Source organism: Hylobates moloch, unplaced genomic scaffold (assembly GCF_009828535.3).
Source record: "Hylobates moloch isolate HMO894 unplaced genomic scaffold, HMol_V3 SCAFFOLD_22, whole genome shotgun sequence".
In the NCBI taxonomy this organism is placed as follows: domain Eukaryota; kingdom Metazoa; phylum Chordata; class Mammalia; order Primates; family Hylobatidae; genus Hylobates; species Hylobates moloch.
Genome location: NW_026652297.1, coordinates 15,709,954 through 15,733,533, shown reverse-complemented (window position 1 = coordinate 15,733,533; position 23,580 = coordinate 15,709,954). Strand labels below are relative to the sequence as shown.

General features: G+C 44.1%; 1 protein-coding gene across 5 annotated transcripts in view; it reads left to right on the top strand.

Annotated features, from left to right (window-relative positions):
* EPHB1 (EPH receptor B1) overlaps positions 1-23,580 on the top strand; it is a 501,064-nt gene that overhangs the window by 72,170 nt on the left and 405,314 nt on the right. Inside the window, exons 2-3 of one of the 5 annotated variants that reach the window (XM_058433525.1) lie at positions 15,332-15,410; positions 16,348-16,422. The exons of the other annotated variants lie outside the window; for them this stretch is intronic. The gene's annotated coding sequence lies outside the window, so the exon portion shown is untranslated. The remainder of the gene's footprint in view (positions 1-15,331; positions 15,411-16,347; positions 16,423-23,580) is intronic. 5 annotated transcript variants of the gene reach the window in all.

Here is a 23,580-nt window from a genome sequence, read left to right as displayed (position 1 = left end):
CCAGACAGGTCCAGGGTCAGTGGTCACAGTCCTGGCATGTGACTGAAGACCTCTATAATGGGAAGGGGATGGCCAGTGCAGGCCTGCCTCTTGGTGAATCCTGCTCTAAAAATGGCAGGCTGGAGATGTTACGATCATCTGTCTGTCAGTTTTAGAAGCTTGGCAGTTGGTCTTCAGTTTGACGACATAAATGTCAATCAGGCCAGGTCTATTGTAGCGCTGATGGGATGGTTTTGAACCTAAGTGTCCAGAACTGTTCATTTCATCCGGTTGGGTTTAGCCAAGCATCCCAGCAATTGAGATTGAATGAGTGTCCCTTGCAGGGTTTCATCCAAGCCTGATAAAAATGCCAAAGAGGACAGAAGTAATATCCCACAGGGGATGCTGCTTCTGTTGGACCCTCTTTGGGTGCCATTTTTCTGCCAGCTGTGAATTCACCAGTTTGTACTTGCCCTGGCCTGCGGTTCTCCATATGGTCCATTTCAGCAAGTGCTTTGCTGAAATCTAGGTACACCATGATCTTGTGTCCTAGGGAAATTTTCAAGAAGGAAAGGGAGTAGGTTTGGTGCGGCTTATTACTCAACCCATGTTGCCTCTAGGAGCTTTCTATGCTTTCTCTGCATATTAGTATACTCTAATCTCCTTCATCCACCATGGTTTGGCTCATGGCATCCTTTCATGATCCTTTTCTTCCTGAAAGAAGGATTAAATTTCCCCCTCCCAGTTTTCTACTATCTTTCTCATCTTTTATCATTCCTTGAAGATGCCTTTCCTTTACCATACCTGCATTGTCTTTCTACATTTTGTTTCACTTCAGCTATCATCTATAAAAGGCAATTGAGGCCGGGTGTGGTGGCTCACGCCTGTAATCTCAGCACTTTGGGAGGCTGAGGCAGGTGGATCACGAGGTCAGGAGTTTGAGACCAGCCTGGCCAATACAGTGAAACCCCGTCTCTACTAAAAATACAACAAAAAAAAAATCAGCCAAGTGTGGTGGTGCATACCTGTAATCCCAGCTACTCTGGAGGCTGAGGCAGGAGAATTGCTTGAATCCGGGAGGTGGAGGTTGCAGTGAGCTGAGATTGTGCCACTGCACTCCAGCCTGGATGACAGAGTGAGATTCCGTCTCAAAAAAAAAAAGCAATTGAAAATGTTTTTTAGATGCTGAGCTAAGAGCTAGTAGACAGTTAGGAAGTTCTTCCTGTTATCTGCTTGATGTCTAGCCTACACCAGTCCAGATGCATTGCTGTCTTTTCCAGTTTGTCTTTCCCATCATCATATGGGGGAAGATATGGGCCTCTCCTTAGCAGTTCTGCTTTGCATACAATCGATGGATCTTGCTGTGTCCTTCATTTGCCTTCTCTGGTTGTGAATAAATAACCCCCAGTTCCTTGTACATTTCTTCACCATTCCTGTTTTTCAGGGCCCTAATCAGTTTTATTTCATTCTCCACTATAAATGATTTTTAAAGCCCCTTGGAAATATAAAGGTTGTCTAAATAATAAATCATCATTTTGGCAAATGATACCGAGACATTGAGAGAGATAAAATTAATCACCCCCTTGTAGCTATATAGCAGCTTTTCCACAGGGCGTACAAAGTAGTTTATAGAGCTCATAGTTAATTCTTGTCCCGTTCCCGAGGGAAGAGGGTAAGAGTCATCTTTCTGTTTTGTAGGGGGAAAGGCCAGGGTGGCATAGGTGACTTCTTATTCAGCGTGCCCTGGTGAGCACGGTACACAGTGTGAAAGATGCTTCACCTCTCTTCTCTGAACATCTGACACAACATCCATGGGGTATTTTACCGCTTTTCAACCTGGATAGCATAGTGCATGCAATAGGTTCCCTGGGTGGCAGGGATCATTGGCCCCATCCTGCCTGTACAGGGCCTGGAATAATTTTCCCTCCAGTGAGTTCTCTGCTCAGAATGCTGCAGCATCTCCTGCATCAAGTACAAACACCACAGATTCCATTACTCAAGGAGCTTGCCCTTTCACGTGAGTCAACTCATGAATTATTATGCCCATTTTAAAGATGAGGAGATGGAGGTTTGTGGAACCTAAGTGGCTTACTTACAAATTCACACAATTACTATATGGTAATGCTGGGATCTGGCCAGGTTTCTCTAACGCCTTAGTCTAGTGCTTCTTCTTCTCTATAATCTAAGCTTCCCATTACAATTATTTTGGTTTTGAGTGACAAGAAACAAAATCAACAGATGTGTGCGCGTGCGCGCGCACACACACACACACACACACACACACACACACACACACATATACTCCTTATGGGCTTCTGTGATTGAAAGTACTGTGCAATACTAGTTTCGGGCATGACTGCATTTAAGATGCTATTGGGACTGTTCCTCTGTCTTCAGCCCCACTTCTTCTGGGTTAGCCTAAAGCTCTCCCATCATGGTCATCAGGTTTATGTTCTGACTACAGCAGAAACAGGGAGACTAATTTCTTGGTAGTTCCTGCACAAGTCCTGAGGGTCATTCTGATTGATCCCAGTTTCGGTGTGTAGCATGTTTAGTTCTCAACCAGTCCACATGTGTAGGGGCTAGAATTCACTGTTTGGCCTAGATTGCTCCTTCCACTGGGGAGCTGGGTTGGAGGCGGCACTTTAAAGGCAGAGACTGAGAATGGGGAGGGGTGAAATTGCAGATCAAGAGTACACAGTTAGGAAAAGTAGGGTGAGTGGGTGCTGGCTGGCAGAAACCGACCTGCAAAGCCTTTCATTCATACCCCCTGCATTGCCCGCCTCTCTGCCTGGCATCCTCATTGTCTTGCTGGGCTGCTCCTCAGATGGGCAATCCACTCTCCTCACCAGCATCTCTTTGCTTATGCTTTTTTTTCTGCCCTCACTTTTCACCCTTTCCATCTGAACCCTTCTGTACCCTTTGGCCTATTTCAAACTTTCCTGAACTGAGGAAGCCTTCTGGACTGCCTGGTCCACGGGTGGCTTCCTTCTTTGAGATCCTGCACTATGGACTCCTGCCTTCTCTTTTGTGGTGCCCCATTGAGGGAAGTTGGCCCATTGGATAGTTTCCACGAAGTAGGAATAAATGTGCAAAATTCACGTGTTTGGCATTTGGGGCTTTGGGTGAAGGGTTAGTGAAAATCACTGCAGCAAAGGATGTAGGTAAAACCAACACTGTGTGAGTAGGAACAAAAAAAGATCATGGAGTCTTAATAGACTTTGAATATATTGTAATGAGAAGTTTGGCATAGTTCTCACAGCTTCTCAAGTGGGATGAGAAAAAATGGAGCATTTTAGGCTGAGAGACTGTCCTTTTGCTCTTTTCGTGGTTAGTTAGAACTTTCTTGGATGCTAGACCCTAGTTGAGCCACTACACTTGAAAAATATGTGTTAATTCCTAGCATCTGCCTCGATCTGTCATTTTATAGATCAGGAACCTGGGATCCCAAGTGGCTGAATTACTGCCCCAGGGTCAGGCAGTGAGTTTGGGGCACAGCTAGAAGTGAAGATCCTACCTGATGCTCTGCCTAGTGCTATTTCCATTCTCTGCAGTTGATCAGGAGTGACTGGCAAGGATGGAGGATGGGGAATGGCCCTTTGAGGGACACTTGGGGATTGAAGGAGGCTGCAGGCCAGGGAAGGGGTCTAATGGTGCTTCCTAGAGATGCTCAGTGAAGTCCTGGGCATGTACGGGCACCAAATCAGGGCATAGACACCTGGATTGGTTTGGTGATGCTTCTCAAGTATGAGAAGTTCCTAGTTAAAAAGATGCCACCCCAAGATTTCCTGTATCTGCAGGGTCCCGTCCCTGGACGTGATAAAGGAGGAAGTCTGAGTGGCTGAGACATGAGCTGGAGGAGGCTGGCAGGGTTGGGGCCTTCTGATCACCCAGGTCATACCCTATTTTGAGAATGCTAACCAATTCCTGGGGCTCCTTCCTTCTCTGAGTAGATGAAGTACTGCTGTATAAATGCACTGTTTCTCAGACAGGATTTGAATAAAAGGAAAACTCTCATATGGAGTGTGCTATTTTTAAGAGGTACAAGTTAAGGAATAAAATTCTGTGAGACACACAATTATTTAGCTGTCTTTGTTTAGCAACATTCTTTTAATTAACCACCACTAGCATCTATTGAGATGCTGGGCAAGTGTGCTCTGCTCCAAGCTTGTTTTGGAGGGAGAAAAATAAATTCATGTTTTCAACCCAAATCATGGGAGTTTCCTCTCCAAGGTAAGACTTTGGGGGTGGGGGTGGTTGAGTGGAGGACTCTCTTTGTCCTGGGGCCATGAGGACCTATCAGGAGAAGGCAACTCGGTACCTCTCAAAAGCTGTCTTGCTGGTGGGCTTTTAGAACCCTGCGTCTCTGAGAAGGCATCCCCTCAATAATTCTTTCCTCCCCTTCACACCTTCCCCTCAATCCTTCTTAGAGCTTCTTTCTGTTTATCTTTGCAAAAAACTTTTAATTTTGAAATAATTGCAGACCTAGAGAAAAGTTTTAAGTATATTACAAACAACTCCAGTATATTCTTATTAAAGATTGAATTGTGTCCCCCTAAAAAGGTATGTTAAAATCTTAATCTCCAGAACTTCAGAATGTGCCCTTATTTGGAAATAGGGTCCATGCAGAATAAGCAGTTAAATTAAGATGAGGTCATACTGGAATAGGATAGGTCCCTATTCCAGCATGACTGGTGTCCTTGTAAAAAGGGGAAATTTGGACACAGACATGCACACAGGGAGCGTGCCATGAGAACATGACAGCAGAGATCAGAGTGATGTGTCTGTGAGCCAAAGAACACCAAAGATTGCCAGCAAACCATCGGAAGCTACGAGAGAGGCCTGGAACAGATTCTGCCTCACAGCCCTCAGAAAGAACCAACCCTGCCAACACCATCATTTCAGATTTCTGCCTCCAGAACTGTGAGATAAGTCTCTGCTGTGAAAGTCACCAGTTGGTGGTACTTTGTTACAGCAGCCCCGGGAAGCTAATACAGCCCTTCACCTGCATTTCTCCAGCGTTAGCATTTTACCACATTGTGCTCATTCCTCCCCTGCACACATATGTGCCATATATATGTATAATTGTTCTTTTCAGAATCGATTGACAATAAGTTGCAGACATATGCCCATTTACTCCTAATTACTTCAGTGTCTGTTTCCTAAAAGCAATAAAAACTCCTAACCTAGCCACAGTACAATAATCAAAATCAGGGAATTAACACACATACGATACTATTATAGTGCTATCTCACCTGTAGCATGTCATATTTCACTAATTTTCCTATTGCCTTTATTGCAAAATGATATTTCTTCTGATCTCTTTTATCTTTAAAAATATTTTAAATTAAAATTTTAATTTTTATTAACATACGTGCACATTGTCCTGAGGATGGTGGGGGAGTTTTGCAGGGAGCTTTGGGGAATTTTGATCTGGAGATGGGGGTCTGGGCCGAGGAGCACGGCAGGTGAGGGAAGCACTCAGAGAAAGGCAGCATGGTTGAAGCCACTAGCAAAAAGCATGAGCTTTCCTCGGAAGGGGGTGCTTATTATTTTTTCCTCTCAAAAACGTAACACGTGTAGGAGAGTGTTCTGGGAGTCCTTGGCAGGCTGATGGGCATGACCGTGTTCAAGGGTTCCCTTCTGGCCTGACCTCTGTCTGGCCTTGGGCCACAGATGCAACCTTGCCCTCCCGGCTGGTGTCTGGTGGGCCATAAGATGCTGAAATGCCTTCTGCCCTGGAGAGTCTGACACCTTTGTCCTTGATACGAGAGTGCTACAGGCTGAATAAAGAAAGGGTAGAAGCCCTGGGTGATGAATGCCAAGTGGAAACCTCAGCAAGGGCCTTGAGGAAGGGATTTTAAACTCCTCCTACCCTCTGTCAGCTTTCTCTCCATTCTTGAAATGGACAATGACTTCCTACTGTCATGCAAACTCCCAGGAATATGTAGCTTCTAGCATCTTCCATCTAACCAGAGTGCTTCCCCTAAACCCTTCCAATAAAGAAATTCCAGAATAGTCTCTGGTGAGAAGATGAATCATAAGGGGGCCATTCATTAGTATAACTGGGACCCAGTGTCCTGCCCCTGGCAAATTGCTTCCCAGATTTCTGAAAACACTTGCAAGTGTGGCCTCTAACCTGTCCTGGAGCAGAGGAGGGCAGCTGGGAGGCCAGGAGTGGACCCACAGCAATACAGATTCCCAGAAAGGGAGCTGTGGCCTGTTGAGCAGGACTCTGATCCCACAATTCTAGAACAGCTGCCCAATCCCACAGCTGGGCAGACTTAGGAACCTGCAGATACTCTTGGGCCATGGCCTTTCACCCTTTCTCATCTGCACTTTCTCCAGCTTTCTTTCCTCAGGCTCCCAAAATTTAGGGACCTTTCTGCCCTATCTGATTCCAAAAAAGTAATAGAAGTTCGCTTCTGCCTATCCCACCCCTCGGATGCCTCCTCCTTCCCTTCAAACATCTCCATAGAAGTTCCCACAAGCTGCCGCCATGTCCTCAAAGACCTTTCTCCCCCTGTGGTTAGGCTGACTCTTGATCCCTTCACTTTCCTAAACATTGCTTCTCTACAAATGGAAAGACGGCTACTTTCCCTGCCTTCAGGCCATTGTGGCTTGGCCCAGTAGCTTTTTGTCCCCTGTTTTATAACATTTATTGCCCTTTCCTCTGGTTACAGAAGCAATACATGCTTCTGAGATTTTCTGATTTCTCAAAGAGGAGATTCTATATTCTTCCTTGGTTCAACCCTATTGAAGGAGAACTGAACCTGTTTGGATATTTCTATGATATACTTGAGAGAATGTGGGGCTGCTACTCTGAAAAAGAAAAATATCAATGATGCTTTCAGAAATTGTCCAATTGTGCCAATGTCTTGTGAGAGCGGCATTGTTCAGAGTCATGGCAGGGTAGGGTTGCTGGATAAAATACAGGATTGCCCACTAAATCTGACTTCCAAGTAAGCAATAGATACTTTTTAGTTTTAGGTATTTTAAGCGCAAAATATTGTGTGGGACACACATTGACATATTGCATGCGATATTTGAGGCATACTTATTCTAAGAAAATTATTCATTGTTTATCAGGAATTCAAATTTGACTGGGTGTCCTGTTGTTTGTTGGCTTGCTGAATCTGACAACCCAACATCAACATGCAAGACAGAGCTGGGCAGGCTGTAGAGGGCCTTCAACAGGGGTGCACAAGGGCATTTGTGACAGTAACCCAAAACCTCACAGAATGGAGCCAAAGCCAGGCTGGGAGCAAGGCAATGGCAAACAGAACTGAGAAGAAATCTGGGACAGATCATGAGGCAACTAAACTTCCAAACGTTCAAGTGAGGTGTCTGGGTCCTTGCACCACCCCGAGACCTGCTCATGGCGGTTCCTCTTCTGGCTTCAGTCACCCAAGTATCACTGCTATGAGTTCCCCCTTACCCACATACAAACTATACCATTATTATGGAATATTTTTCCTTAATTCACTGAAAACCTTAAATACCTGTATTTTTAGAAGGAAACTTGATTCCATCATTGTCAATGGAAAACAATCTCACTTATCACAAATTGAAAGTGACGATAAACATGTGGACAATGAAGTTGATGTCATCAAACTCTAACTTTTGACTGAGTCTGAAACCGGCTCTCAATTCCTTAAAAATGAAATTAGCAAGTGGTAGAGAACAGCTAATGATATACAAGTCTCCAGCTGAAACTTTCTTCTGTCTTAATCAGAGAACCATAAATAATTGAAAAGGAGACAAATTTCTAACCCTGCAATTCAGTGTATTTAATGTTGTGTTCAATCACTCATAGTTTATGTGATTTTCACTTTTAGAAGGTACTGGTATTGGTTAGGTCTTAGCAATGACCAGTAATGCTGTTTTTTAAAAAGTGCTTTATAAATGAATTTTTTTCTGGTTGGAGAAGAAGAGTCTTGAATATTTGCAGGTGGAAGTCTGAGTTTCAGGAGTGCATGCCCTTTGTGACCTGATCCCAGCCCTGTGTGCTCAACTTCAGGGATAATGTCCGAGAGACCATGAGTCAACATCAGGCAAAAGCCATCCTGGGGTCCCATGGGACTCTCAGCGCCCCCATAAGTGAGGCCTTAGGGACGAATCCACCTAGACTTCTTAGCTTTGGTCTGCCAGGGGTGCAACACTGACCCTGTGACCCTGCCCCCCGTCCCCAGGCCCTCTGCTTTGATGAGAAAGACTGCGCAGGATAGAGTGTGCTGGATGAACTCATGTTCTTGTCATTAGGACTGTAAGTGGGTGAGCTGTGTCCCCGACAGGCCAGGCAGCACTTGGAACACAATTTTCCCATGGAAACAATGTACTAAAGGGTGGTTAGGTTTTATGGCATGATTGGTTCAGGATAGTAAACTTTCATTGAGCACCTAATATGTTCCAGACACTGCTGGGACTACAAAATGTGTAAAGCATTGTTTCAGACTAAATGGAGTTCAGTCTCTTGGGAGATAAGAGCAGCGAGCAAATGAGCAGGTGATGACAATTCAGTGTGATGGGTGCCAGGACTGAAGGAGGCAGAGTATACTGTGGGGCCCCAGGGTGGGGCCCGGCCAGGCCTGAGGGTGTCTGGAGGAGCTGCCTGTGAGGCTGAGTCTCCAGGCATGAGGAGGTGAAGGGCAGGGATGAAGGATAAAGGGCGTGCCTGGCAAGTGACCAGCCAACAGAAGGGCAGAGGGTCACCCAGCATGGTGTGTGCTGAGATTCTACTGTCTGCCCTGTATTTCTATAGCACCGTGTGCTGTAAGGGGAGTGGACCGAGTTGAGTGTAGAGGAATAAGCAGAGATAGTTACGGAGGCCCCCAGAGCATGATAAGAGGATGGTTTCTCAACCTTAGGCAGGGGAGCCACTAAAGGGTTTTAGGCAAATTTACCTTTAAGAAAGCTGCCCTAACACTTGGGTGGTGGAGGGGAGGCAGCTAAGATGGGGTGTGGTGGGAAAAAAGACTAACTAGACCAACTAGAGAGCAGGGAGGAAGACTATCTAGGCAGGAGATGAGAAGGTCCAGGGACCAGGGGGATTTTGAAACTCCTTGGAATGCAAGCCCATAACAAGGATCTTGATCTGTTTTGTTCAGACATATCCCAAATGCCTAGAATAGAGCCTGGTAAATAGTAAGTGATAAATACATATTTGTTGCAGGAGAGGTCATATTGAGGGGAGATTTCAGGAGTGCAGCAGTTTGGAGATCAAACGCACATGTGATCTTCTGATCTGGATTCCTAACTCTCCCCTCTAGTAGACCTCCAGAGTTAAGAAAAATTGTTCCCCCTCACACAAAACAAACTACTGACTCCGGATAGTCTTTTGGAATATGACTGCTGGCTGTTTGGTCTTGTCTGCAGTGTGACATCACAGCTGGGTCTCATCCCCAGGGGCCACCCTTGGGTCTTTTGTGGGACTCATGTTGGCCAGCCCAAGTTCCTGTTGCTTGGTCCTTAGCAAATACAGAACAATGCTTTGACATCTTTTTATGTTCAGGACATGGCCGCCTCCAGCTACTTCTTAGATGACCCTATGATCCTGTGGCTCATACTCCTCGTTGGAGGTTGGCTTGTAATCCGTAAGTTGAGGACATCCAAGTGAAGGTCTCCTGGCTGTCAGAACAGTGTCGGATGTCACCAGCAGATGAATATGAGCAGCTATGCCATCAGAATCTGTGATTAATAGACATAATCTCCACCAGAGCGTTAATTTTGGGCATAATCAAAGCCTGCTGAATTATTTCAGTGTCAGACCTTGACAGAGAAGTCAGCCTGGGATTAGCATTTTGATTTAAAGTTCAATGGGTAGTATTTATCTTTATTTCCACCACCTACGAGTGATTGACTGTCTGTCCTGGAAAATAAAAACAAATGCTACTTCCTCAGTCCAGTGAACAGGGGGTAATTTAGAGGCGCACTCTCATAGTTGGCTGGACCTGTGGTGTAATGGGTTGGCAGTCTCTTTCTTGGCTTCCACAAGGCGTCTGGGAATCAGGTTCTCAATTCTGTCAGAGGCCAGGTAACTGCAGGAGTAGCTGTGTTAACATCTGAGCAGGTGTGTCACTCCTAATTGTAGTGCTTTAGCAGAGCTGTTGCCTGAGGTGAGAAATGCTGGCATGCAGCGTTGGAGGTGGTGGAAACTCCAGAGAAACAAGCTCCATCCCAGTGGGACTGGAGTCAGAACACTGGAGACCCCTTGCCTGCCCTGAGCTGGACAGCATTTAGTGGTAGTAGATTCTGTATTCCAGCCCACGTGATTGCTACTTTCAGCCCTGTGGAGGGGTTGGTAGTGAGGAACCAGGCATATGCACATGTGAACATGACATTTACTGATGCGGATGGTGCATCCAGGCACGGTGCCAGTGCCTTTACTTGCATTGTTTTGAATCTTGACCACAACCCTGCTCCCCCAGTTATAGATAAGGACCTGGAAGCCCAGAGAGGTGAAGTGATTTGCTCAAGGCAAGTAAAAAAAGCAGGAGCCAAAATTCCGGCCCGGAGTAGTCTGGCTCCAAAGCCTATTCCAGCATCTGATTTATCAAGCCAGGTGGGACATACATTGGAGTTGGCAGTGAAAGGAAAGACCCCTGATCCTTGAGGGTGTCTCTGTGAAGGGAATAGCCTGAGTGGGGAGGAGGAGGTCTGGGGAAGTGAGCAGAAAAGGGATGTCAAGATTTCCGGGGCTCCCAGGGCTCCATTCATTCTTGACCCCACATTGTCTTTTCCTTCACCAGTACCCCAGGGCTCCTGTCTCCCTGCCCTGTGGGCTCCTTTGGTCATAGATTGGAGGCTTCAGGCATGGGAGCTCATTTGGTCCAAACATAGAAATGACTGGCACACTACCAAGAGTCAGCAAGCTTCTTCATAAATAAGGTTTTAGTGAAAGGCTGTATCACAGTCAGTAGTTTGTGCCTTCTATGGACACTCCATTTGACGGCAGAAGTGAAGGCAAAGGGTATCTGGAGAGAGGGAGAGGATGGGCCCTCCCTCATGGAGAGCTGTCCATGGGGCATCTGGCTGGGCACAGCCATCCAGTCCCATGCGGCCACGGTGGACACACTGAGCATCCCTTCAAGGCACAATTAGATTCCATTATTCTCAGACTGATTTGACAGCAACAGTCAATGCAAGGCCTGATTTAAACACCTATTATACTCAGTTTTCTCAATTAAAAAATTAAGTTTAATGATGGATTTAAACTCCTTGTTTTCCATAAATCAGATGCAGTTTTTGCTTTAAAAGGTGCATTTAAAGAATTGCTTAATTTTCTAGTTTTAATTTTGCACCTGAAAATATAGTAATCTTTTAGGAATTTAATGTATTAACACAAATTGAAGCAGATATTTATAAATTAAGAGGCCAAACCATCTTCAGTGTAACAAGTATACATGACGTGATATATAATTTGGTGAAGTTTTAAAAACTACACTTCATTAGGTAAATAACGGATAACAGAAATAATAGACACTTAAATTATTGTATTTGGTTAAAATCACATATTCATATATTATGAATATTTACATTCAACAGAAGCACATTTTAACAAATGCACTTAGTATTTTAGTTATAGATGTGATACACAGGCTCTATAAATTAACAACAAATACAAATCAGCTTAAATGTAATCAAGATAGGAAACTTAAGGTCTTTCATTATGCAGCTACTTTGACATTTACTTTCTCCTTCCTGTTAATTCATTGACCGGAAAAGAAATAGGAGCTCCCCTGCTTTTTTAATTCCCTAGTGATTAATCTGGAATAAGTTTGTCTAAAGAAAGGAGACATTGTTTTTCTCTCAATAGAATAGACTACTATTATTGGTTTTCATTTTAATATTCTGATAAGTTTAGATAAGTGACTTTAGTTGACTTGGATGACATTTTAAAATTATGCATCAGCAAATATCCATCTCTTAACATGTTCACTCTCAGCTTTGACACATGGAGTTGATATTGTAAAAGGATGATAGCTAGTTGTTCATGCGGCTGGCTGCCAAGATGTCCCCTGCAGTTAAAAGACTGATCCTCACCCAGCTCTGGAGAATACGAGCAACCAGTGCGTCAGGTGCATATTGGGGCCTATTTGTAAATCTTCTCTTTAAAAGATTAAAATAATCTAATCTTTTAAGGACTACATAACTAAAAGGTATACCCTCTATTCCATGATTTTATCTTGAAACCTCAGCTTATCTATTTGGTTACAAAAAAACAAGTTAATATTTTTTAAGTTGAAATTAATTTTAAACATGGATGTCTTAAAATCCAGTTTATTGTCAAAGAATCCTTGATTGTCATCCTGCTGGGTTCACATGGATGCAGAAGTTGTTTCTAGAAACTCTAGGATGACCATCAGATGGTTCCCATTGAGTCCAGGATGCTTTGCAGAATGCCCTTGTCTGTCCTGGGAGATGGCAGGGAGGGGGCAACTACACCTTGTTGGTGCAGGGAAGGGGTAGGGCTGGTGAGACTGGGTGCCCTCTGGGCTGCACCCTAGTAGGGAGAAGAAAGGCATTCTTAGCTGGGGGCTTTTTAGGCCTTGCTTTCTTGCTCATATCTAGAAAGGCATGGTTTGCCAAAAGAACTAAGTCCAAAAGAATGCTCTGCTCTGGCCCCCAGACATTGAAAATTAGCCAATATGAGAGAGCTAGGTGTTTGGGGAATATTTGGTGGAATTTTTAACAGTTTCTATGCAAGGAAAATTTAAAAAGAAGGTGAGGATTATGAGTGGCCTCATTCATGCAATTTCTTTCAAGGTGCACTCTAGATAAGCAGTCATGCCTCCTGTCTCTGACCCCAGAGCAGGCACTGGAATTACGTAGCCATAGAGAAAGAAGAGACAGTACCTGGATGGACCTTATGAATAGGCAGGGAGTGAGGGCAGGAGTGTGAGGAGTGCAGAAAAGGAGTGCTGCCTGGGTGGGCTCAGCTCCAGGATTATGTGGGAGGCTGTAGGGAATCGTGGGTCTTGGGCCATGCTCAAGCCCCAACACATTCATGCCCCATGGATTGTCACGCTTCCCATTGCATTGAAATGTAACAAGCCTTCTGAGATTCTGGTCTGGGTGCAGTTGTCATCACCACAGAGGATCAGGCAGATGCAACAGAAAAAGGTGTAAGATTCATGTTAGCTGAGGTCATGGGGGCCCTAAGAGATAATTTAATCTGTCATCCTCTTCTGCAGGAGTAGAAGGAACACTGAGGCACAGGAAAATTTGCTGATCTGGTCAAAGTCTCATGGTGTATTAGAAGCAGAGCCAAGAGGAAACCTTGGCTTCTTGATTTCCTGTTCTAGCATTTTCTCCCTTCACAGCTTCCCTGGGTTTATTTTGGCTCTTAGGACATCTCCCAAATGTCTTCCGCACGGATTCTCCTAACAGTTTATACTAAAATTTTATCATCCTGTGGGTCAGTCACTTCTTCCTAGTATCTGTCATCTATTATGCTCAAATTTAAAACCACATCCTCTCATGCTATGTTCAAAATCATGGGAGAATAATTGCTTAGCACCCTCCTCTTAAAAAATCCTTCACTTAATAGAATACTATAATCAATCACATGTAGCCTTTATTGCTCTTTGAAAATTAATATCTGGAAAATTCATGGGTGGATCTGGATCTATTAATAAGACAAATCATGTCTCAAGTTTGGTGATGAGCTCAGAGCAGCCACCACCACCTGGTGGCAGTGTACCCTAATTACAAGAAAAGTAAATAAAAAGAGACTGCTTTCCAGAATGCAACTTTGGAGCTAGAAAATGGAGGCAAATGTTCTACCCCTAGGCAGATCCAAATAAAAGCATCAAGAACAAAATAATTAGAAGCAGTCTGTAACATGTTCAAGTAAATTATTTCTTTTCTACTATATATTTATTCATTAATTCATCAATTAATATTCAGGTAAAAGAACAAATATTTGTACACAACTGCCTACTATGTGCTAGGCATTGTATCAAGTGTTTTACATATGTTACCTCATTTGATTCTCAATATACAACACAAAATATTGTTTCTATTTTACACATGCAGGGAAGTTAACAGGGAAATCCACATGGTCAGGATGTGAAAGCAACTGTTCAGGCCAAGGGCCAGACTTGTCTTTCTTCCCTCACTGCCTCCTAATTCTGCAGAGTCCTAAGTGTGCATAGTAACTGTGCTCAGCAGACACATCCCTGCCCCTTACCGTGCTTGTTACTGGCTGCTGCTTATTTCCATGTAATTGTTAGATGACTAGTCTGAGCTTCACCTGGACTTTTAGCGTCTGTTCCTTTGTTCCCTTGTTGTTGGCGGTTCTGGCTATGTTATCTTTCACTGCTGTGAGATGGGCATGGAAGAAAGCAAATCCTGGGGAAGGAAATTTGACAGTTTGACAGGAGCTAAGCTGCCTCAGGTTAAAAGGCAGAGGGGTAGGCATGTCCTGAAAGTGCCTCTGCCCTTGGTCACCGAGAAGGCCCTGCTGTGCCATGCCTCAGGCACAGGACTGAGAGTGCCCAATTCTGCGCTCCAGACTGAGTCATGACCTCCTGCCAGGCTGACTCTGACTGGAGTGAGAGAGGGGCAGTGCCCTGGGATAGGGTCTGGCATAAGACAGGACAGTGGTGAGTAATGGGGGATGGATCTCAGACACATGCTGAGTGTTTTCCGGTCCCCTATTAGGAAGCCCAACTGCGGAGATGATGGTAACTTTTTGGGTGAGGAGTGGAAAAGTTTCTAGGTGATTGTGCTGCATGCCCCAGAGGTACCATTTGTTTAATAAACAAGTGAAAGGCTGAATGCCTTGTTGAGGATTTGCTCAGGATGGGCTAGGACTGAGACCCCCTAAAGGAGTCACTGAGACCCTGGGGCATCCCACAATGAGGTCCTGGGACAGGAGCAGGGAGCTAGCATTTATTTATGGGGCCACATTATTCCACTGCCTCCTGGTAAGAAATCTCTTTTTTCTACACTCCCCTCAACTTGGCACCTCCGTTAGTGCCCAACTTGCATTCCTCCTTGAATCAGCTATTTCTATTCATCCGTCTGTCTCCCCAGGCAGCACACATCACTATGGCACAGGGCCCAGGGCTTACTTCCTTGTTCCCCATAGTGCCTGGCCCAGGGCTTTGCCTGTAGTAGACAATGTTAATGTTTGTGGTTGACCTGAAGAAGGTGCTCTAGACCCAGATGCCTACTGGGGGCCCATAGGTTTCATAACCAGGTGAGGTTGCCTAGTGGGGACCCTGTGAATAGGTGAACTCCTGCCCCATCTAGCTATATGGGCATTGCCTCATCTTCTGGATTTTCACTGGATAAGAATCCCCAATTTTTAAATGTTGACAAAAATGCATTTTTATTTCTTTTACAGCTCTGTATCGGCCAAATAAAATCAGTCTGGCTCTCAGATGCATCAGAAACTTCAAATTAAAGCAGCATAAATAGCCTAAGTATGCCCTAATCCTTTAAAAATAGTTTCTCAGTGCCCATACCTAATTATATAGCTCTTGGCAATTGAACTGTCTTTCAAAGAAGTGAATATGTAACAGCACCCACTTCATAAGAAAGAAAATTTTATGAAGTTGTTTGAGTCAGAACCACAATCCTAATAAAATGTATTTTATGAAGTTGGTGAGAATGTTGCAATCTGGGTGCCGTTTTACAGATCACAGAACTAGTACACATTGTAAATATGAGGTCTCTGACTGGCTTTCAGCCTCTCTTTTGGTGACAGCTGTGACAACTCCTCCCTTTAAGAGTCTCTTGGGAAGCTTCCAGCACAGGGTGGGATTTAGTGACCTGGCTGTGATAACCCTCCAGCTCACTTCTGGATTGGCTCATCACTGTAACAGCAGTCTTCAGCCGGTCACTTAACAATGCAGGTGTTATTAGGAAGGGTGGGTTTTGCACCACAATGCCTGCCCTATCTTGGGACTTCTTCTGGGGTATGGGCCCCTCCCTGGTTTCCCTCCCTCTCAGAGCCCCCTTCTTTAGCTACATCTCCCCTCATTCCACCAGGAGAGGCTGCATGTATCAAGAAGTGGGCACTGAGTGATGCTGCTGTGGGACTGGTGGCTTCTACCACTTCAGGGAGTTTTCCTGGTTTCCAGGAAAAGCTCCGATATGGGTGGCAGGCAGTAGCCAGGACATCTCTAGAGCCTAGGTTAGATGCTCTGCCTGTCCCAGCCATGTTCAGACCCAGCCAGGAAGCCTTAGAGGAACAGGGCTTCCTGTACCAGGGACCTTATTCAACCTGCTGCTCATGCTGCTAGTGTCACTGTCGCCCCTCAAAGGCGTATGTCCTGTCACTCTGTATGTGGGACAGGTGGGAGGTATCAAGGTTGCTCACCACTGAACACTGCTGAGCTCAGGTATTTTGCTTTCTAGGGAGGCTTCACAAGGATGGAGGCAGTAGGATGAGAGATTCCTAAAAGGAGGCAGGGATGACTACATCATAAAAAGGTTTCCTCTACTTATTTCACTGATGTATTTGATTTAAAAGCTGACTCTTTGGAATGAACACCCTCTCACTCAAAACAGCTGACTGAAACTGTGAGAAGCGTGTGAATGTTGAATCAGGCTAACAATCATTTGAATCCTGCTTTGGCTTACCCTCTGCATGACCTTAAGGAAATGTGTCCTCAGTTTCCTCCCCTGTAAAATAGATTTAATAAAATATCCTTTCCAGCCTAAATGAAGGAACTTGGGGTGATTGGTATAATGTCTGGCATAGTCTGGATTTAAATTCTCTTATTTCTTTATTCATATGGGTTGTTTGCCACTTAATGATATTCGCCTTTGTTTTTTCCTGGCTGAACTCATTTCCAAAGAGTTTGAGAGCTGGGGAAAGGATAAAAGTAAGGGGACATCATAGACATCCCCACACATTGTTGCAGTGGTGCTGTAGTCTGATTGTGATCTCCCGAAATTCACATGCTTATGACCTAACCTCAAAGGTGATAGTAGTAATAGCTGGGGCCTTCGGGAGGTAGTTAGGTCAGTCATGACAGTGGCGCCTTTGTGAATGGGATTAGTACCTTATAAAAGAGACCCCAGAGAGCTAACTTGCTCCTTCCACCATGTGAGGACACATGGAGAAGTTACTGTCTATGAATCAGAAAGTGGGTCCTCACCAGACACCAAATCTGCTGGTGCCTTGATCTTGGACTTCTCAGCCTCTAGAACTGTGAGACATAAATTTCTGTTGTTTATAAGCTACCTATTCTATAGTATTTTGTTATAGCAGCTCAAACAGATAAAGAAAGACAGTTGGGCTCCTAGGAGACCTCCCTTACACCAGCCTCACCCCTATTCACTCTTCTGTGCTAATGCCATCAGAGCCCTGTTCATCCAGTGCCTACTCCATCCTGGGCCTGTGCCATTCCAATGCCTGCAGTCAGAAGATCCTTCCTGAGGCACCCATTAGAAAAACTAATGCTTCTAATTAAAAACAAAACCCCAAATCCCTCTAGTTTCCCTTTAATTGGGTAAAACCCAGTCCTATTTCCTTAGCTTGGCTTTCCATGGGCCTCCTTAGCTACCTACAACTGACTTTTCTAACCTTCTCTATCACCAAGGCTCTAAAATAAGACAACTTGCTCTTCTTCAAACATGTCTTTCCCATCTCCACACCTTTGATTGTTCAATTCTCTTTGCCTGGAGTACTTTTCCCACTGTTTCCATCTTTTAATATCCCACACAGCTTTAATGGGGTGGTTCAACTGGCTTCTCCCCCATGAAGCATGTCCTTACCCCTCCTTTGTGCTATTAATGATGGATTTATTACACTGATATATGATATAAACTCAGCAATACAGTGTTATTAGTTTATATAATTGTATTACTTTTAAGGAAGTTAGAGAAGACATAGACTGTTTATATTAGCCCATATATTTACCATTTCCAATGCTTTTCATTTTTTTTCCTGTGTTTTCAAGTTACCTTCTGGTGTCATTTCTTTTCATCTTGAATAACATTCTTTAGTATTTGTTTGTATTTTATGCAGATTTGCTGGTGACAAATTCTCTGGCTTTGGTTGTCTAGGAATGTTTTTATTTTGTCTTCATTTTTACAGGATAGTTTCACTGCATATAGAATTCTTGGTTGATAGTTTGTTTCTTTTAGCACTTTGAATATCATTCCATTACCTTTGGGCCTCCATTGTTTCAGAAAAGAAGTCATATTAATCACATTGATGTTTCTCTGTATGTTATTTTCTTTTCTTTTGTGGCATTGAAAACGTTGTCTTTGTCCTTAAACATTTGATTATGATGTATCTGGTTGGAGATCTCTTTGTATTACCCTAGTTGGAGTTCACTGGGATTTTTGGATGTGTGCAGATTGATGTTTTTCATTAAATTTGAACTGTTTTAAACCATTATTTTTCAAATGTTTTTCTTCCCCCTTTTCTCTTTCCTATCTGGAAATTTTTTTTTATCACATGTATGTTGATGTGCTTGTTGTTAATCAATGGATTTCTGAGGTTCTGTTGCCTTTTACTTTAATTTTCTTCTCTGTTTTTTGGACATGATAATTTCTATTGATCTATCTTCAAATTCATTGATTTTTTTCTCTTCAATCTTGAATTTTCTGTTGAGTTCCTCTAGTGAGTTTTTAATTTCAGTTATTGTTCTCTTCAACTCCATAATTTACATTTAGTTTTAAAAATAATTTCTGTCTTTTAAGAGATGATCTCTATTTTTCGGTTCCTTATTGTTATACTTTCTCTAGTTATTTAAAAATGGTTTTATTTAGGTTTTTGAGCATATTTACAAGAGCTACTTTGAAGTTTTTGTCTGCTGTATCTAATATCTGAGGACACACAGATAGTTTCTATTGATTGCTTTCTTTCTTGAGTATAAATTACTCTTTCTTTTTTCTTTGGATGTGTCATAATTTTCTGTTGAAAATGGGACATTTTAGATAATGTATTGTAGCAATTCTGAGTCTTATTTTTTCCCCTGAATGATGATGTTGTTACTGGTTTGTTTGTTTGTTGAGTAACTTGCCTGGGCTAATCTGTGAAATATGTCTTCTCTATGGTATATGACCACTTTTGTGTTGGTTCAGATTTTAGCTTTAATTTTTGTTTTTATTTTTATGTCTTGCTTCTTAGAGGTCTGTGTAGGTTAACAGTCTGCCAATGATAAGACAGAGGTTGTGCTCAAGCACCTTGAGCCTCAAGACTTGCATTCTCTGCTGTTGGATCTTTGTGTAGGTAGGAAAGCACATTCAAAATTCAGGTCATTTTGAAGTCTGCTCTGGCTTTGGCTTTCCAGTGGGATCTTCCACCTGTTCTATAAGCAAGCATAGCCTTAGGGCTGGCCAGGAGAGTGTGGCTATGTTGGCTCCTCTCTGGCCTTCATTGGGTATGTGCACATCCTCAGCCAAGCATATGCTTGCCCCAATCATGCCATGGTCTCACCTGCTGAGCGCATCACTTCTACTGATACTGCTGCTGGATGTGGCATAACCAACCACTCCAAATCAAGTGAGTCCCCTTTGACCCACAGCTTTGATGATCTTCATGTTGTTTCCTTCCCTAGCAGGACCTTCATATCAACAGAGCACAGGGGAGGGTGAGGAGGAGGGTGCTTTCCTAGGCAAGAATGCCACAGGTCCCACTATTCTTATTCAAACTCCAGTCTTTGATATATAAATACTTCTCAGATTGTTGAACATCTTTGGTTAATTTCCAGGATGCTGAGATGGTTGTTTTTGTCACTTTTGCTCATTTTTGCTTTTGTCAAAGAGAGTTTGCCTGTCTCCTCCCTCTGCTCTAGCCACAAGTCTCTACCAGTTTACATGTGTTTTGATGTGACAGACTTTTCCTGGCTGTGGAGTCCCTGGAGAGCCTGAGTTTCCTCCCCTACTTACCAAAGAGCTCCACCTGAATCCACTTCAGATTTGTCTGTGAATCTTCAATGCATGACATGATGCCTGGCACCAAGCAGGTGCCCAACAAATGTTTATTGCACTCATAATCTGAAAAATGACTGACAGAGAGTGTTATACATTTGGATACTGGATGTGGAGTATTCTACAGACCTGACTTTGGGTCAGTAGAATGCTATTGATCCTTAGTTTCTCATTTGTAAAATGTCAAAAATAAAACTCAATTCTTGGAGTAGTTGCGTGACTGAAATAAGATGTAGGAACCATCTAGAACAATACTTGTCGTGGAGTAGTTTTTTGTAACTATTAATTTCATTTCTTTCCATAAGATGTGGGATTGATGAAGATAATATGCCTTGGGCGATCTGGCTTATCCATCCATTCAACCAGCCATCCATCTACCCGTCCATCTTGCTGCAGATGCAGAAATAAATAAAATAAGATTGTATTCTGGAGAAACACATCTAGTGGCAAAGACAGGCATAAAAAATAGCTTGCAAAACTGTGGGCAATAGCTACAACTGGCACGAGTGAAGAAGTGCAGGCTCCGAGGCCAGAAGAGTGACATTTGGAATAGGGATCTGGTGTCCATGCCTCTTTGCTGTGGCTTCCAGGTCTCTGGTCCAGGGCGGAGAGTCAGGCATGCAGAGAGACCAGACCACCCAGCCACATTTTGCATCCCACAGAATTCTTGTGTAAGGAGATATCCCAGCAGACCTTAGGCAGTAACAGTCATATACATGCTCACATTGCCTCTGTAGGAGGTATAATTTTATTTTTCCTGCCACTATCATTTTATCCACTGTTTTGCCCCAAAGCACTCACATGTCACAGTATTTCTGTGGAGTTGAGGGGCATCTAACAATTTCTCCTTCCATTTTTCACAGAGGATGCACCCTGCCCTCTCTTAGGGAACTGGAACTACCCACACAATCCCCGTCTGGCCCCTCTACTGACCCACACAGACATGTGCTTGGGAGGTGGAGGTTTTTTGTGCCCAGATCAAAGAGGTCTCATGATCATTTCTTTTCACACCTGCAGAGGGTCTTCTGATGTGGTCACACCTTTGGGGAAGTGGGGCTGCCAGCCTGTGCTTGGGAGTTGCAGCTCCTCTGATCAGTATGGTGTTGCATCCTTCAGGCACTGCCTCTCCTTGGAGGCCCAGGGGACACGAGAGTGAGGAACAGTACACAAGTTTTCTCTGTGTCTGTTCGCCAGGCACCAGGGCTCCTTGCTGTGTGTTAAGCCAGCAGCAATTTTTCTTTGCAAATACAGACCCATTTTAGAAGTTGAGTGCTCTGTGTTGTGGCCGAACAGAAGCCCATTATGAAGTGGTTCATTGCTTGCACGTTGCAGTCTGCCAGGGCAGGGCTCCGAGGCCCCATTTAGAGGAATGTTAGTGCAGCCCAGTGGAGCCCAGGTTGCCCATAATGCTGCCTTTGCGATACCTTCCAACCCTTGCATTATTCCCACTACGCGCATCAGCAAGAGCATCGCGTGGGTGCTCCTTTGCTTGCCCTGGGAACTTTATAGCCCATATTTACTATTCATTATTGTTTCCAAAGTACATCTTGTATGATGCCTGTTCGGTGGTAAAATGGCTTTTCCCCCTTCTTCTCCATGGAGTTGCTTCAAAATCTGCTCCTGCCTGAGGGTGGGGGAATGGTCCTCTTCATGGAAGTCTTTGCAGAGGGGATGGAAGCCTTGCTCACCTTTGCAGGAGGTGTTTTGGGAAGGAAAGGCATGGGGGCAGGGCAGAGCAGGCAGGCTGAGTGCTCTGGTGGGACGCTCAGGTGGGATGGACCCTGGTCCATCATTGAGGTTGAAACGGAAACCTCTGGGTATTTACCCGGCGAAGTCACCTGGATAAGGAATGGGCCAGGAGGGTCATGTGATGGGAGTCAAGGCAAAAACAAAAGAATCCATTTATTATCCTGGCAGGAAATTTGTTCCTTTGGATTCTGTAGCTGCAGACATAATGATTTCATTTCCTTCGGTGGCGGGAGATTAATAGCCCTTACCTCTGGGCCTCTGTGGATTGCTGTTTCCTCCATTTCCCTAAGTGCCGTCAACTCTGGTATGCATTCCTTTCTGAGGGGTCAGAGGGTATGCGCCATTTCACGCTGATTAACAGAACGTGGCCTTCCCTGTGGAAGGCTCCAGGATACCCAGCGGTGACTCAGGTTAAAACACACACACATCATGGAAAAAAAAAAAAACCACAAAGAGAGGCTGTTCATAGGAGCCCAGGACTTGGACAGCAGCAGGGCAAGGCTGGGCTCCACCTTCGGCTTCAGATGTAGCCACTCACCCTGAGGCTGGAGGTGTGTGCTAAAGCAGGGAGCCCCAGGAAGACAGCTGGGACTAGGACAGCCACCAGCCTATTAGTTGTGTGTTTGGCACAGGATATTTAAGCTCACTGAGCCTCAGTTTACTCCTCTGTAAAATGTGGACACTCCACCTACTTTACGAGTCCATGGAGAGGATTAAATGAGATGCTGTGTCTAAGTGCTTTTAAACCAAAGTCCTCTGTGGGAGTGACAGCTACACACAACGGGCCTTCTAGTGGCCGCAGGGAAGACAATTCTTGATTCCTAATCAGTCTTGTTTGAAGAACACAGTAAGGTGGTGACTGAGTCTGTTGGTCTGCCCTGAGATGAGGACAAGAAGAAGGCAGGAAATGGGAACCAGAAGGCCTTGGTCAGGGTGCACCCTTGGGAGTATCACAGGGTCACCCGAGGGAGCTATTTCCACCTGGCTTCAGTGTTCCATATTTTCCGGAGCAGAAATCACATATGGGGAGTCAGATTCCATGTTTGGATAAGTGTTGTGTTTTTAAAAATCAGAGCTAAACAATTTTCACATTGTGGCTGAAGATATCCTGTGCCCTGATACCCTGCCTGGAGACAGCGTTTAGATTGTGTGGTGCTGCGGTTTCTACCCACTGAGCCTTGCACATACTTGGTGCTTAATGGCTATTTGTTCATTAGGAACCTTTAATTAACTAACCTTTGCATTCCAGAGAGATGCAAAGTTGACTAATTTGGGGGCATTTTTGTATTTTCTGATGCCTCAGTTTCCCATCTATGTCTCCACCCTAGCCCACATTCATAACGGATACTAATGAGTCTCTTGTGCTCTGCATAAAGAGATGTCAGATTGAATGAAATGAAGTGGAACTGGATTAAACTGCAGGGCTGTTGAACACAGGAATGTGTGACTGGGACCAGGGGTTGTCTGCTCCCTGGAGACCCTGGGAATAGGAAGGGGTTATCCAGAGAGGTTGGTTCTGGGAAGTCTTCCTGGAGGCAAGGGCATGTCTCCATGAAGCATTGCTAAAAAATAAGTTAAATATGGATAACGGAGCAACTTTAATAAACATTTTACTTTTAATATGTTTATAGTGTTGTTAATTATTTCTCTAAGTGGAGAAAATAGAAATTGTAGCACATTGAACAAAGATTGCTGATTAGGATAATAAAATGGAAATTTTAATCAAGACGATAACTTTAAGTCAAAGGAGGTTTTCTCTGAGGCTGCTGGAGCTTTCATCTTTATTAAACACCCCATTTATCATCACTACTTCATTCATCGCAAGCATTAGATTAATATTGACAATTTAAAATAGAAATAACTTTTTCTTGCCATTATGGTGCTGGTGTGATAATGGTGCTACAGACTTTGCGGGAGCCATTGCAGGCCGTCACGCTTTCTCTCTGCTGTAGT